Here is a 16,686-nt window from a genome sequence, read left to right on the forward strand (position 1 = left end):
GGCATGCTCAGTATCAGGGCAGGTTTTGATTGAAAGTAAAGAAAAAAGAAAAGAAAGAAAAATAGCTTTGTATGATGTTGTATGATGCCGTCTCCTCCCGTGCTTAGGGCTGGCTGAACAGGTTGTGGGGCATCCCTGCGGGTACCCAAAGGGCTTATCGGGTGCCCTTGACAGCGTCTCCTTGGGATCTCTCCCCCTCCCAGGGACCCCCATCCCCCAACCCTCCTCCCCCTCCCTCCTCAGGTCCCTGTCCGCTGTGGGGATGGAGAGACACTAACAGAACTGGGATGGGCGCTGTTGGCTGAGGGATCCACCTATTATTAGTGCGCCCGGATTGGCTCCTTGGCGCAGCGTACCGAGGTGGAGCCAATCAGGTGGCCGGGGCTGGGAGATGATGGGCGGCCGCCTCCTCACTGGAGGGATTCCTGGAGAAGCTGCAGTGTGGGGATGCTCCAGACCGAGTCCTGCCCCCAGTGTCTTTCCACCTCCTCCTTCTGCTGCGGCGGCAGCAGTACTTAGCGGCCGCAACTTGAGGCTGCAGCCGGACCAGCCCCCCCAGGGTGGTGCCCAGCCGAGAGGGGGGCTAAGTGCCCCAAAGGGGTGTGTGTAGGGTGGGGGCGGCCAGCTGGGACCAGCTGGTGGCCCTGGAAAACCTCCCACACACCCACACCCACACACCCCTTTTGTGTTGCAGGCTGCCCCTCCAAGCACAGAGGCAGCGAGAGGACGTGTGCGCCTTCGAGGCGGTCCGCCCGGGGAGAGCAGTGGGGACGGAAACCCGCACCACCTCCAGGTCTTCCCTGCAGGTAAGGCGGCGGGACCGGCGGTGCGGCCACCCTGGTGGTGCCTGTTCGCTCGAATCCCTCTGCAAGATTTTGTTCTCGGTACCTTTGGGTTTTGGTGGTGGGCGAGGAGACCTGCGGAGGGAGCCCCGGGTGGCCTATTGTGAGAAATCTGAGACCACATGTGCATCTCCTGGCAAAGCACTTTGCCCAGCGCCCCTGATTTAGAGGCTGGAGTTGATATTGGGCACCCCCCATCTTCCTGCTCCGTCTCTCCCTCTCCGTCCCCCGCCCCAATCTCCATCTCTCACCTCCACCCGCCCCCTTTTCCGTCCCCTCTTCATCTTCACCCTCCTGCCATCCTAAGCACGCACAGGGTTTCTTTCTCCTCCTGGAGAGGACTGCCTGTTCTCCGAGGAAAGAAGGGGATAGTGGAGAAAGGAGAAAGATTTCTTTCTGCGGGGGCAGAGGGGCAAGAGGGAATGCGAGCTCCGTGAGAATGAGAGTGCAGAAAGCAATTAAACTGAACAGAGCGAGTAGACCAGCCATCCTGCCCGGCTGTCAGAGAGGGGAAGCATCAAGTTTGACTCGACCTCCTATTTGCAAGAGGCTATGTCTCTCACTTGATTCGTTCCAACGGAACAAAAATAAACCGCCGATCCAACCCACATCCAACTGCTTAATTGCTGTTGTTTTTAAGTGCCAACCAGCTGACTTTTCCTGTTTTCATCTGTCCAGTGGGGCTATTTGGTATTTGCCCATCAGTGGTAATGTCTGAACTTTGAAGTGTTTCTTGCATAGAGAGAAAAAAATTAAAAACATATTATTACTTCCCTGAGGTTCTCTGGTATGGCCTTTATGTTGGGAGGCAAAAAAAATATGTAAAGTTAACAAACATTCGTAGGTGACACCAGTATTACCAGGAGGCTTGGGCTTCTACTTTGAGAAAGGTGATCTAGGTAGCTTTGTATACATGTTGATTTTCACTTTCTTGAATATTAGTTAACCCTTTGGGGAAATAAAGCAACCATTTAACTTTTCTGTTACGGCTAATTTGTGTATGAATTGCCATTTCATTCTGCCTTTCTACTATCTGCATTCTATTGCCTGGCTATCAGATTCATGCTCTGCCTTATTTCCTTATAGTAATAATATTTAATAGATGTAAACATGATGTTTATTCAATTTCATTGCTCCAGTTAGAAGGCATATGGAAGCTCAGTTGGCCAAGAATCCTCTTGTACTGGAACAAAGTTTAGAAAGTAATGGTAGAAAGATAACCTCAAATTAAAAAAAAAAAATCTTAAGGGGGAAATGTTTTTGTTCTCAAGGAAGAGAAAGAGAGCAAAACCACTATGTGCCCTAACTGCCAGCATAATAGGTCAAGTGAAAGGTACTTGTTGAACAGACCTTGACGGCAACTTCGGCAATTTCTAATGCCATCAACAATGTTTCCTGTTATGCACCCGAGACAGCTAAGTGATTACTGTCAGACGGGAGAAAGTAGAGAGAAGTGTCTAGTTGGATGTAATGGGAAATCGTTCCAAGTGGGTCCTACATGAGTGCAGAGCAGCCTGCTGATGCTAATGTCCAGATAAACCCTTTCCTTTGATTTATCAGGGGAAATGCCGAGTCTTAGGTTTATTTTGTGTGTGTATGTACATGTCACTTGGGATGAGGAAAGGGAATCATCTTTCTGAACTCTGCCTGATCTTCCACACTAATCTATGCACCACAGAAAGTATTTTTTTCACCACATATCTTAGTGTATAAGTTTATACACCAACTTAGATAAGAGCTGGTTCCATTTAACATCAGTGTAATGAATATTATTGTCTAAACATTTTCCATTTGAGGCATTTATCTCTGCTATCTAAGTGGAATTACCTAGAGTTACAAAAACAAGATCTTCTTCCCAGGGCTTTGACACTTAACTGGCTTTTTTTCCCTTTGTAATGTAGTGTTTTTGTTGAAAGCTGACTAAATTTTGGAGGTGCCACCTCTTGCTTACAAGGACAAAAGGACAATCGCTTAATTGCCTCATGTGTATACAACTGAATTAACAAGTTTAGACATGAAAGGATGTATAAAAAGGAAACCAACTATGTTCCATGTGAGCAAAAGGAGATCTTGTTTGCTTATTTTTCCACTGTCTTAGGAAAGGTAAAAGTTTAGGCTTCCTGGTTTGTGACAAAGTTTTTTCATGTCTCTCTACAAATGTTAATTATAGCAATGCCATGTAAAAGAGATGTATCTGAGTGGTTAGTTTTTCACATACTTCTAAAATTAAGTCTTTATGGATACTGGAAGTCAGATCTAATTCCAATATGTACTGAGTGGATTGAGAAGAGATTTAAATTATAATCTGTCATCCCACCAAATGTTCTAAGGTAACAATTTCATACAACCTTCATCCTTTCTCTGTTGAAGAGAATATTTTATAAATGTCATTAATATTTCTGAACAAATATGGTAATTCGATATTTTAAGATATTTTTATAAAAAATATTGCTAATGTACAGGGGAAATTTTAAAATACTAATTCCAGAAAATGCCACACAATGGCTAGTTTTGAGCTTCATTTCATAGTGAAGAATATTAGTTATTCTCTGTGGTGAAATTATCAGATAGTTTTAATCAAGAAATATTAAAATGGATAACATGGTGTTTACATTATTAGGTATGCATTTGAGAGGGTGCTAACTAAAAAAAAATTACAACATAGTAGCTTGTCTTAATTATATTTGCGAAATGAACTGGAAGATGAATAGATGCAGAATGTATTAAAAATGTAATTTGAACTTCCTGTTAGCCTAATGACACTATGCATATAATATCAATTCATCTCTTTTGAGGTCAGTATATTAAATCAATTTAGAGTGAATTCCCCACACAGGTTTGTGGAGCCATCTGATCCCAAAGAACATACACTTAAGACAGACATTTTTATAAGCCTGCAATACTTATAGCTTGTATGATTTCCAGTTTGTGGAACAACCAGTAAGAGATAGCATTAATTCCAAATCGGAACATAATCTTTCTTTTCCCAATGGTAGTGATTCAATAATTTGGGGGTAGAAAAGCAAAAATAGAGCAGTTTGATTACATAAGGGAGCAAATTTGGTCCAATGTTACAGAAAAACAAAGTTAGACTTTCTGTCATAATGGTAGTGTGGGCCTTGCAAATATTTTGCTAAACAAGTAATGGTTTTTACAACTAAATATCTAATCCATCTGTGATTTTTAAAAGTTTTTAACTGATTTGGTTGCCATAAATGCATCTGTATCAAAAGTTTAAGATGTAAGAGATGCTTTCTAGCTGAATTTGCTTTCCATGGGAATTCACCAAAGATATTTAAACAGGGATTGAGTATGTGGCAGTCTAAATAAATAAATTGTTTTTCAATTAGCATTTAAAGATATATAGGACGGGGCAAAAGTAGGTTTGCAGTTGTTCTTATGGAAAATAATACAATTCTTAATAAATAATATATGAATGAGCTCTGTGTTCCATGCACTTACAACTATAAACCTACATTTACCACACCCTGTATGTGTGTGTGTATATATATATATATTTTGTACATATTATATAACATATTTATATATAAATGGATATATATGTGGATAAATACACATAAATTTTTTAAAAATTTCCAAAAGGATTATAAACTAATGGACAATATTATATAATCTGCTGACACTAACGGGTACTCCTGTAACTGTTCAAAGGAAGATGACAGTCTCTTAGCTTTTAATAGTTCTTTGGTTGAAAGGCTAGGAATACCCAGAAGAAAAACTGAACGGGGTATGGTTTTTTCCCTTTGAACAGCCCTTCTATGGATTTGGGAACAAGTGATTTTTATTTGAATCATGGATTAGGAAAAAACAAACAAACACCCAGTAATAGAAAATGCACTTCTATGTAAAAGTAACAAATAAGATGAAATCATATTTTTATATGACTTGGACATAATGGGGTGGTAAAGTTCCTGTCTTTCTAAGGCTTTTATCAGGTGTTTCTTTCCATGTTTGCATAAAGGTAAACTTGTTCTTATTCTTTTACATAATTGAATGATATGATTATTATTGCTTTTTCAGGTAAAGGGGTGTGGATTGGTATCTTTAATAATTCCTCTAAGAATGATTAACATTTTTTTCATAATATTATGGTAAACTTTATTCACACCTCTTCAGTAAGTGTGGCCATTTTTTAAAAGCAGGAATTTAACCTTTCTAATTTGAAGAAAACATGTTTTCCTTCAGCTTAGCTGTCATTTTAAGAGAGTTCTTGAAGAGCTACCTTTATATTGGCTATAAGATAAACTGTGGTAGCAGGGCATCTGAACATCACTCTACTCTTATATGATAGTAATAGAAAAATAAACTTATTTTAAAATATATTGATAATATGTTCACACTATCTATTGCAAGTATGACAAAATGCTGTCCTTTCTTGTATATATGAATAAAAATTTGACCTTTGCTGTTGAGAAATACTGCTATGATGTAGAAAGAGTAAGCAACCGGAGATGCAATTTTGGTTGTTTTAAACATAATTTTAAACATCCTATTCCAAAGAAACTTCCTTTTAAAATATATATTTTCCTAATTTACATATAATATTTAAGAGAGGTCTAAAACAAATTAAAACCTAATTTAGAATACAATAGCACATCCATGATGGTGTTAGAAATAATTTTCTGCCACATCTTTGAAAAATATAAAGCAGACTTTTAAAATTTTTCTGTAATTTTTATAATTTTAATATTTAGTTAAACCATAAGTTCTAATTGTTTAGAACTTGTTCTGATTCTCTTTGGGTTTGTTTCATCTCCACAAGTACACTCAATGCTTGGAAGGGACATGGAATTTTGGTTTTCAGAATTTGCCAGTAATGCAGATGAGGGGAGTTCAGAGGTCATCTTTTTTGGTTACTGCTATTGTGGAGATACAAAGGAAAAATACTGGTCATTTCTACATCGGTCTCACATATAGTATGTTGAACATAGGAAGTCATTTTGCTAAAGAGGTGTTCTGAAAATTGTAATTAAAATGTAGATAATAAATACTTCTATTTCTTAGTCATTTGTACAAAATGGAAGCTGAAAATTTTCCATGTAGAATGAGAATGTTTTCTTTTAGCTAGTATAAAAATCTGGTGAAACTATTCGGTTAAGATATAATTTCCTAAATTTTCCTGACATCCTTGTCAGATAACATTTTATTATAAATATTAGATTACAACCCTGCTACTGCAACCCCAAATACTGTGCCTGAGACAGTTAGCTAAGTGCCTCAGTCTGGAGCTAATTTTTGATTGAAATATCCCAGCAATCAAATCTAGGTGTGGTACTGAAATTTGGTCTTACCTTATCCAAGTGAACCCATTTCTCTATTTGGGAAATGTAGCTTTGTTTAATTCTAATGTGGTTAGAGTTCATATAATTAACTATTATTTTTGCCAAAGGATATTATATAAGTAAAAGGAGTTGTGTGTTGTTTTCTGCAATAGATAAATGTTTTCTTTTTATTTCTAAATAATTCAAAGATAATCAAAGATAAAATGCACATAGGCACTTAAACACAAACCAGAAGATTATTTAAGAACTAGAGGCCCGGTGCACAAAATTCATGCAAAGAGCTAGGCCCTTGGCCCCCACAATGGCTGCCTCTGCCTTGGCCCCCACCTGCAATGGTGGCCACCTCGGCCTCGGCCCCCGCCGCCATGGCTTAGTCTGGAAGGTTGTCTGGAAGGACATCTGGAATGACCTACGGTCCAATTAGCATATTTGCTTTTATTATTAAAGATGCAAAACATTCTTAAACTACAATTGGTTAAATGAGATGTACTATCTCTTGTCCTCTTCCCACACTCTCCTGGATTTCAACCATCTTTCAGTCACATGGCAATAGAGGGCAAATCAGGCAAACCCACCTCACACCTCTGGTGAGAGTTGCCTGGGTGTGCCTCCTGAGGTCACCCAAGGCCCATTTCCTTCCTGTGCCCAGCCTCCTTGCTTGTCACCCTAGGCCTCGCTCCAGCCTGGAAGCAGGTGATTGGATTTACTAATTGCTGCAGTTGAGACTCATTGGCATGTCTTCATTATCTAAAGGCAAAAAGCACATGAAAATACTCAGACAACATACACAGCTACACCAAACTTAGTATTAGTACTTAGAAAATGGGATGTTAAATGTTATATAAATTATAGGATAATTGATAAAATAGCTTTTCTTTCATGAAATTTCTTTTGATTACTCACAAGTGATCCAGGAAAAGGTGAGGTTGTTAGTCATGAATCAGTATGGCTGCTTTTTTAAACAAATTTACACCAGTTGATAAAACTCAAATAATTATTGAAGAGAATATCAGATCCTTGGATTGGCTTTAATACTCCCCAAACCCACTTGTCTTATTATGAAGCCCCTTAAATATCCATATCCTCATCCTCATCATCACACATCATTGACCACAGATTTATTTTTCTGTGGAATCTGTGGTATCATTGTGAAACCATAAGGTTGGTTTTAGGATGGATTACAACAATCTATTTTCAAATATAATTTTATGTGAGAGTTGCTGTAAGTATAAGCAATGTAGCATCAGACCAGCAGGCTACACTCACTAAAATGTCAATTTAGAATTGTTTGCTCTTTCTTGAGAAGGAAAAAAAGCCAATTGAGGATATTTATTTCCTCATGATGTCCTGCACTACAGTATTGTATGCAATAAAACCAGTGGATAGGCCCGTGTTCACCACCTATGAAAATGCTTACTTATGAGGAAAAAAAAATCAGCACATGTTTTTTAGACAAATCACTCAATGGCTTTTGAAGTAGGAAGAGTGGTGTCACAGGTTACTGAGGCCTCACTGAGCTCTTCTAGCACTCATCCTTTGACTTAGCAAGATTATTAAGAAGAAAAGTTGACACAGTTTCTCAGGAAAAAGACAAGGTATCAAAGTATTGAATCTGTTTCTGACTTGGAATGTCTGCCAGATCCTGGTTTACAAGGCTGGCTTTCTGCCTAATTCACAGCATTTTCATCAGATTTGAGGAATGAAGAAAGTGTGAACCATTGGGCATTAGAGACTATTTCTAGAGCACCAGAATCTCTTCTATAAATAGAATAACATCACCAATATAAGGCCACAGGTTTTATATTTAAATATATATAAACCAGACCCAATGTATGCCTCAAAGTGCTTGAGTTTTACCTATCTGCACTTAGGAAATTCTTATGTTATAAACTTAGATAATAATATAATGTTACAAATAACATCTCCCTTTTTAGTGTTTTTTTTTTTTAATTATAATGTTAAATTTAAAAAGCCAAGCAATCACCTGGAGATAACACCTTGAGTTTAATAATGCAAGGACGTGACATTTCAACAAAAAGCCATATACTCCTAAATTATCCAAAACTGCCCTGCTTTTGAATTGTGGGGGAAAAGAACAAAAAGTACTTGGTATACAAGTTTTCAATTTTTTTTGCAAGGGAATCATAGATATTTTCTGAATCACTCGTAGACACTGCAAAATGAATATTGATGATAGAAGAGAGCCAACTTCTTCAGGAAAAAGTGGAAGAGACAAGTTCTGTTATGCCTTTAAGAATCTGTCTCATCATTTATATACTGAATAGATAGCAACAGTTTCATTTCTCTTGGCTTCTGGACTTTCAGACCTGTACGCATTGAAGCATATTACTACTCACTGCCGGAGTAGATTTGTTCAGCTCTCCCGCTAAAAGGATAATATAGCAATTTCCATGCATTCCCTCTTTTCCTTTATTATTTTCTTCCTCTCCTTATTCTTCCTGCCATTCTTTTTTTGTATTTTAATGAATTATCTTTCTCTAATTACTAACTGAGAGCTTGGTACTCCAGGCTCCATACTAATGGGTTATTTTTTTCTCAACAACCAAGACATGTATTTCTTAGTTTTTATATATTTTAGGTTAGTTTTATGAAACACATGCATATAGTAAGGGAGCAGGTTATTAATTTGTTTATGTAACTGGTACACTTGAAGGGAATGTGTCATAATTTGAATGCTTTTTTTGTTTTTTTAAATAGATTTTTATTGGTTTCAAAGAGAGGAAGGGAAAGGGAGGGAGAGAGAAAGAGAGAGAGAGAAACATCAATGATGAGAGAAAATCATTGGTCCACCTGCTTCCTGAAAGCCCCCTACTGGGGATCAAGCATAAAACCCAGGCCTGTGCCCTGACCAGGAACCAAACCATGACCTCTTGGTTCATGAGTCCATGCTCAACCATTGAGACACACCAGCCAGGCTGGTGTTTTTAAATTCTTAAGTATAAAGACTGGCTTACTGGTCATTTCTAGAACAAAATTGATTGCAGAGAGATAATACAACAATATTTAATAGTACAAATAGCCCTGGCCAGTTTGCTTAGTGGTTAGAGTGTTGACCCATGAACCAAAGGTTCTAGGGTTTGATTCCAGGTCAAGGGCTTGTACCTCCATTGCACATTCCCCAGCCCCAGCAGGTACAGGAGGCAAACAGTCGATGTGACTCTCTCACATGGATCTCTCTCTCTCTCTCTTTCTCTCTCTCTCTCTCTCTCTTCCTCTGTCTTTCTTTCTCTCTCCCCCTCTTTTTCTCCCTCCTCCTCTCTCCCTTCCACTCTCTCTAAAAATCAATGGAAAAATATCCTTGGGTGAGGATTTAAAAAAAAAAAGTAAAAATAAGTGACATGTACTACTAGGTGTAGTGTACCCCGTGAATCACACAAGAGTGCCTCAAGAAGTCGAATTAAGGAGCCACATTTATTTCAGAGCTGGCGGCTACGAGAGGGCAAATGCTCTCCAAATCTCGAAGCCCTGACTGGCCGTAACATCAGGCTTATAAAGGCAAATATCACAAAGGTATTGATTACATCTCTAGGTTTGGAATGAGGAACCTGGTTTGCAAAAGCAGTTTGTTACAGAAACTAAAATTGAGCAAGTTAGTTATCTACAAAGATTAATTCTAGTTTCAGGTCTTGGGACCACTCAGTCAACGGGAACACATTATCTGGAGCCATTGAGGCAGTTTAAAGTAATTGTGTTGTCTTGGCCTCTAGGTGCAGAGGAATGTGTTTCGAAAGACACAATCAATGGGGTATTCAATCCACAATCAATGGAGTATTCAATTGAATGGGATGATTTATATAAGTTAAGAAAATCAAAATAACTTTTCTTTTATTTTAGCAAGCAAATAATTACAGAAGCCAGAACAGCAGGATTAAAATAATTAAACAGTAACTTTTACCCGAGATGGTTGCTACCATGCTTCATAGGTAGCTTTTTTGTAATATATATTTTGTTATTTCAATGATAATTAAATAATTGTTCTCATGGCAGTTGTATAGCACTATGTTTTTAAAAAAATAAATTGCCTTTGGTTTTGATAATGAAGAGATTCTCCATTTTGCAGATAAAGGAGACTGAGCAGTTAAGTGATCTGCCTGCAGTTACACATATAGGAAGCTTTTTATAATTTTTACCTACAGAAGCATAGGACCTCAGCATTGAGAAATGGGGACAGAAGTATGTCTTTTAATTCTCTCAAAATATAAAAACAAGTTCGCTATTTTTTACCAAAATGAAAATAAAATTCTAACATTACACTGAATGTTGAACTATATAGTCTTATTATTTTTGTTGAAAACATAAGACAATTTTAATAAACTGTCTTTACTTATATTACTCTAACTGTGAATGAAATTACATTTGTATTTTAAAATTATTCCAGGAATAGTTATTTTTTAACTCAAAAAATTACAGGAATAGTTTTTAAATCTATACAAGAAATCACTAAGTCTGAGTCACTAGGCTCAGTTGCCCTTCAATCATTGCTGTATAACTGTGATATTAAATGTCGTTTCACTGTTTTTCTTATTTATAAACTATGTAGTATTAAGTCACTTCCTTGAGTACCCAGAGATATGGTTGGATGTGTGTACTTATCACAAACTCTCCAACCTCATCATGTCTCATTATTTTTCTCATTGGTACTCACACACATAATTTCTTACTGTTTTCTGAATCTAACATTAATGGAAATTGTTGAATCTATGGATGCTTTTTCTCTTTTATTTCAAGGTAGAAAGAAGTTGGCAGAGAATATATCCAAGCTCCGATTATTATTCAGTCCTAATGTGTGAAATCTATCAATTGGCAATTCTTTGTGTTAAGACTCACACACAATTGGGAGTGATTGTCAATTGCAATGTGGATTAACATAATGGACTTTCTAGGTGAGCTGATATAAGGAAACAGGAGTTTTAATTGGGAAAGGGCTGTAGAAAGAACGCAAGATTAATTAGAGCATAGGATAGGTATTTATGGTGATTTTGGACAAACACAGGGTAATCATATTTTTATATTCTTAATATATGTCAGTACCCTTCTGGGTGCTTTCCATGCTTCATTCCATTAATATTCCCAATAACCTTATGAGATTGGTACTAATTTACCTCTAATTTTTAAATGAGAAAATCATAGGAAAGAAATAACTTGCCAGTGTCACACAGATATTATGTAGTTGGATATGGTTTCAACCCCAAACAGTCTATATTTATAAAGCCAATACCCAACCACAAGTAATCACATTAAGCTCCTCACTGGCAGGAGAAGAGTACAGATGGTATCAAAGAGGTAGAGATGACCTATAGAGATAGGAGAGACATAGACAAATTTTATCCACTTCATAGCAATGTGATCAAAACATTAAACTTGGAATCTTCTAGACCTGAGTATAAATACCTACTCTGGCATGATAAGCTTCAATAAGAAAGTTCATACTAAAAAGTTTCATTTTAGGAAGGGAAATATAGTAATTTCTGCAAATTGCTACTCTGTTATCAAATGGCAGATCTTACCACTTTCTCCCCCCCCCTCCCCGCCCCATTTTTTTGCTTTGTTTTGTTTGTTTGTTTGTTTTAGTCAGGAACTTTTTCATTTGTAAAAATGTCACCAAACTCAAAATGGTTTAAGGAAGGAAAGGGATTTTAGAGGTCAGGTTACCATAAAGTTCAGGAATATTCTTTATTTGGTCATAGCTGGATATGGAAAATCAAACCATCTGATCAGATCCAGACCTATTGCTTCTTATTCCTCCTTTCACCTCCTCCACCTTGTCCCACCTCTTCTCTGTTCCGTTCAGCCAGTGGGTGAGTGATGAGCTTAGTGGTTATGTGATTACTTATGATTGAATATTGGCTTTGTAAACATAGACTGCTTCGGTTTGAATCCACGTTCTACTACAATTTAGTTCTACTCTTCTCTAGCATTGCTTTATTTAGAGCCATGTTCTTTCTTTACAGTGGTAAGGATGATTCTAGTGACCATAGGCTTACATAAGAAATTGTGTAGAGTGAATGTTTTCTTCCCCTCAAAATTTCCAGAATAAGTTTGATTGGAACAACTTGGATCACTTGTCCTGGACCATTCACTATGATGAGGGCAGTGAAATAATGATATTTTTCTAAGCCAGGCCTTGTGTAGTCTCTGGATTTGAAAGTTAGACATAGCATTACTCATCTATATAGAAAGAGAGTTCTGCTGTTACAAGGAGGAAAGTGATTAGATTTAGGACAGGCAAAAGCAACACATGTGTACTAGCTCATAAGGTAGGAGCACTGGCCCATCAGAAGGGATGCTGGCTAGCATAAGTGTTGAAGCAGGATGGCTCCAGGAGATTCAGGGAATGCTAGGGAAAAGTGCATAGTAGTTGAGGATGTGGAGAGAAGTGGAGGAAGGATGGTTGTTTACAAACAGGTGTGGAGTATTCAATAATTTAACACCGATAAGACTATACCAGTGTGAAAAGGCTGAACATCAGAGCACGAGGGCAGAGTTGAGTGTCTTTAACTCTCATTGGGTCCTTGCGTAATTGCCTTGGCTTCTTTCTTTTTTATTACAGAGGCAATATACTTGTAGGACTTGAGGAGTTTTAGATTATCATCCCAGTGGAGCTGAGAGCAGCCAACTGAAGGCACTCATAGAGCCACCTGTATACATATCAGTACTTCAAATTTTTGTTAGTTTTGTGTAGGGAGTGTTATTTCAAGGGGTTTATAAAGTTTTATTTTATAATTGCCCTAACTGCATATGGATGGCTATAGATGCAATAGAATAACTGCACAAAAGCGCTGTGCTTTTTCTCTGCTGTACTATAAACTGAAAAGTTATTATTTAGGAATAATATATTTCTTCAGTAAGTGCCATGATGTACCTACCACTGTTTTGAATGCTGGGAATACAGAAGCAAACATCAGAAAAATTCTTTGTTTTTATGGAGCTTGCATTCTAGGGGAGAATACAGATAATTACAAACAACAACAAAACATAACTAAGGCAGTGTCAAGCATTGAGATATGCTATAAAATAATAAAGCAGGCTAATAAGTAAAACAATGTAATACTAGGGACTCTGGTCAACCCATAATGTATAAGCTGAGACATAAAAGGAAGAAAAGCCAGCTATGTAAATGTAAGAGGAAGGCTTTGTGGATAAAGGAAACCCCAGTGAGGAAACTGCAGTAGGAATGAGTTTGGTCTACAGCAGTTCCTCCCTCTTACCCAATCCATGATTTTGCTTTGCGTGGTTTCACTTACCCAAGGTCAACTGCAGTTCCAAAATACTAACTGTAAAATTCAGAAATAACTCATAAGCTTTACATTGGGTGCCATTCTGTGTAACGTAAAGAGATCTTGTGCTATCCCATTCCATCTTGTCCGGGACTTGAATCATCCCCTTTTCCAACATATCCACCCTGTATGCCATCACTGCATGTGAGTCACTTAGCAGCCATCTAGGTTATCAGATCCACTATAGACTCCCAAGCTATCACAGTGCTTGTGCTCCAGTAACCCTTATTTTACTTAATAATGGCCCCAACATGCCTGGGTAGGATGCTGGCAACTCAAAAATGCCAAAGAGAAGCTGTAAAGTGCTTTCTTTTAGTGAAAAGGTGTGTATGTATAGTAAAAAAAAAAAACATAGTATGTATTGGGTTTGGTGTTGTCCGTGGTTTGAGGTATCCACTGGGTGATCTTGGAACATTTCCCTGTAAATAAGGCGGGGGGGACTACTGACTTGCAGTAGAGACAAAAGGCAAATGTAGCTGAGTGTAAAGACACTGGTTTCATGAGTTTGACCCTGCTTTAATATTTTAATTAAAAATAATCTACAGCCCTAGCCAGTACGGCTCAATCGGTTGGAGCATCATCTAGTGTACCCAAGAATTGAGGGTTCAATAGACAGATAACCTCTATTTACATATAAAGAAATGACATGGTTATAAAGAACACTAAGGCAAGATATAGGCATAAAAAACGGTAGGGAGCCCAGCCGGTTTTGCTCAGTGTTTGAGCATGGACCTATAAACCAGGAGGTCATGGTTCGATTCCCTGTCAGGGCACATACCTGGGTTCTGGGTTCAATCCCTGGTTGGGGCTTGTGTGGAAGGCAGCCAATCAATGTTTCTCTCTCACATCAATACTTCTCCCTCTCTCTCCCTTCTTTCCTCTCTCTAATCATATCCTGGGGTGAGGATTAAAAGCAAACATACAATCTGCAAACATTTATTAAGGAAAATTTCAAAACAATATGATTATATATAATCTAAACATTATTTAAATATATTTGATGCCTCATTTCTGCATGGTATGATTTCAGACTATACTTATGCTTACTTTATTTTTTATGGTTATACTCATGGAATCCTATTTCTACCCTGACTTTCAAAATGTATTTTCAGATGTCTTATAATTTCATCCTCCATTTTCATCTTTAAAAGAGTAACTCCTTTTATATTCCATAGACACTTGTATATATTTTGTGAAATCTTAATGACCTTTCTCCTTTTGCCTGAATTTCTAAGGAAATGGAACACATAGCCTACACCAATTTTATTATTTCTCTGAATTAAGTGTATACCTTGGTTTTTTTTTTTATCACGGTAATGATTTTTTTCCGTGTAATTTCTTTTTGAGTATATTTTTGATAATATCCTACAAAACTCTAATTTAGATTTCGAAACAAAAGTAAATAAACACTGAGAACATAATGAAACAAATTATTTTGTGTCGATTATCATTTAGACAACACAGGTCTCAGAGCATTAACCGGAAATTATTTTTCCTCTATCTAGTTTCATATCCTGGTTTCCAGAACTCAATAACCCAAGTCTACCTGGGTCATTCTGTGATAGTAAACTAGGTGCTTACAGAAGCATATTAACTTCTGTGAGATTGCAGTACCACTCAATGCACTGCAGCAGTAATGAAGCAGTAATTAAAGCGTCAATCTTAAAGGCCCTCTTTTCCCCCCTAAGACTCCTATACACATTATGCTCTGATAATAACATATTTTGAAACTGGAGTTTTCTTTGCTGAGTTCACACAAAACAACCTGTATTTGAGCACAGAAAGAGTATAATAGTGGACTATTCTGGTCAATAGTGGCATGCTCTATGTTTTCCTTATGTGTGGAGCCAAGGCTCTTTTCTATCCTAAATATCTTATGTTTTAGGACATATGTACATATATATTTGCATATGTAGTATATTTGAATTTTTTAATGTATCCGATCAATCCACTACATGCAAGTTTTCAGGATTCCGCAATGCTATTTTTATCATTCTGATTCTCCAGTGCCAGGCAGATGGTAGGAAGAGAGCATTCTATAGAATGTTTGTTGGATGAGTGAATGAATCCACTAAGTTTACATTTTATAATGTTTTTCAGTGATATTCAAACTCAATATACAGTCAAACACACATTCATGCAAGATGAACAATAGTTCTATTTCTTACTGCTGTTGTATCTTGATATTATTTTAATCTAATTCTCTTTTTTTTGGCTAATTCATTAAAACATACTGGTCATGACCAGCCAAGTTAATGTAACAACCTCCTAATGGATAACAATCTTTAATTTTAAATACTTCCTTAAAAATATTAAGAGTTTTCAAAGAATTACATTACATTTCAATCTCATTAAGCATACTAGTATGTGAATATACAGGAACTTGCAGTGGCTTATTTTGAATATAAGGTATTACCATACTGTAAATGCATATAATGTAATATAAATCTCATACCAAAATTATAATGTTATTGCTATATTTACATATAGGTGATTTTGTGTGAATTTGCACTGTTTTTTTTTATGGGTGTGTGTGTGTGTGTGTGTGTGTTTCTTTAAAACCCACAATGAATCTGGCACCAATACTGTTATTGGCTATTCTCAACCAAGTAGATCCATGTTGGTCTCCTACCTTCTGAGGAATTCAGTTAATAGCCACTAGTTAAAATAGCTATCAGTTAAAATATATAAACTTTCTTTTTTTAAAAAAATGGGCTAATACATTACACTCTTTTTTGTTTATGGATAAGCTGTCTTTTAAAAAAATATTTTTATTGATTTCAGAGGAAGGAAGGAAGAGGGAGAGAGAGAAAGATCAATGATGATAGGAAATCATTCATCTGCTGCCTCCAGCATGCCCCCTACTGGGAACTGATCCAGCAACTCAGGCATGTGCCCTGACTGGGAATCGAACCCTGACCTCATAGTTCATTGGTTGATGCTCAAACACCGAGCCACACCAGCTGGGATGGATAAACTTTCTCATAGAGTAGAGAAATATACACAGATATAATAGATTACTTTTCTACCGTTAAAGTAGTGAATGAGTAGAGAACTAGTCTATGGAATCAACAGACAATGACGTTTGAGCATAAGTATTCAGGGTTTTGTGTTCAAATTAAAAAACAAATAATACAAAAATTCTCAGCCTGCTTCTAACTTCATGCTGTAGAGATTTTAGTAGATTGTTTCTCTGACACTATTCTGTGCTAACATGTGAAAATCTGTGACCATGGCATTTCC

At 37.2% G+C, this 16,686-nt stretch overlaps 1 protein-coding gene across 4 annotated transcripts in view; it reads left to right on the forward strand.

Moving 5' to 3' along the window:
• Positions 1-372: 372 nt before the first annotated feature.
• The window catches only part of SYT1 (synaptotagmin 1), a 552,577-nt gene continuing 536,263 nt past the window's right edge, over positions 373-16,686 (forward strand). For 3 of the 4 annotated variants that reach the window (XM_015571120.1, XM_006774704.2, XM_006774705.2), the window contains exon 1: positions 415-806. The gene's annotated coding sequence lies outside the window, so the exon portion shown is untranslated. Of the gene's footprint in view, positions 807-16,686 lie in introns of all 4 variants that reach the window. The other variant, XM_015571122.1, reaches the window with a different exon arrangement.

Source organism: Myotis davidii, unplaced genomic scaffold, assembly GCF_000327345.1.
Source record: "Myotis davidii unplaced genomic scaffold, ASM32734v1 scaffold26, whole genome shotgun sequence".
NCBI lineage: Eukaryota > Metazoa > Chordata > Mammalia > Chiroptera > Vespertilionidae > Myotis > Myotis davidii.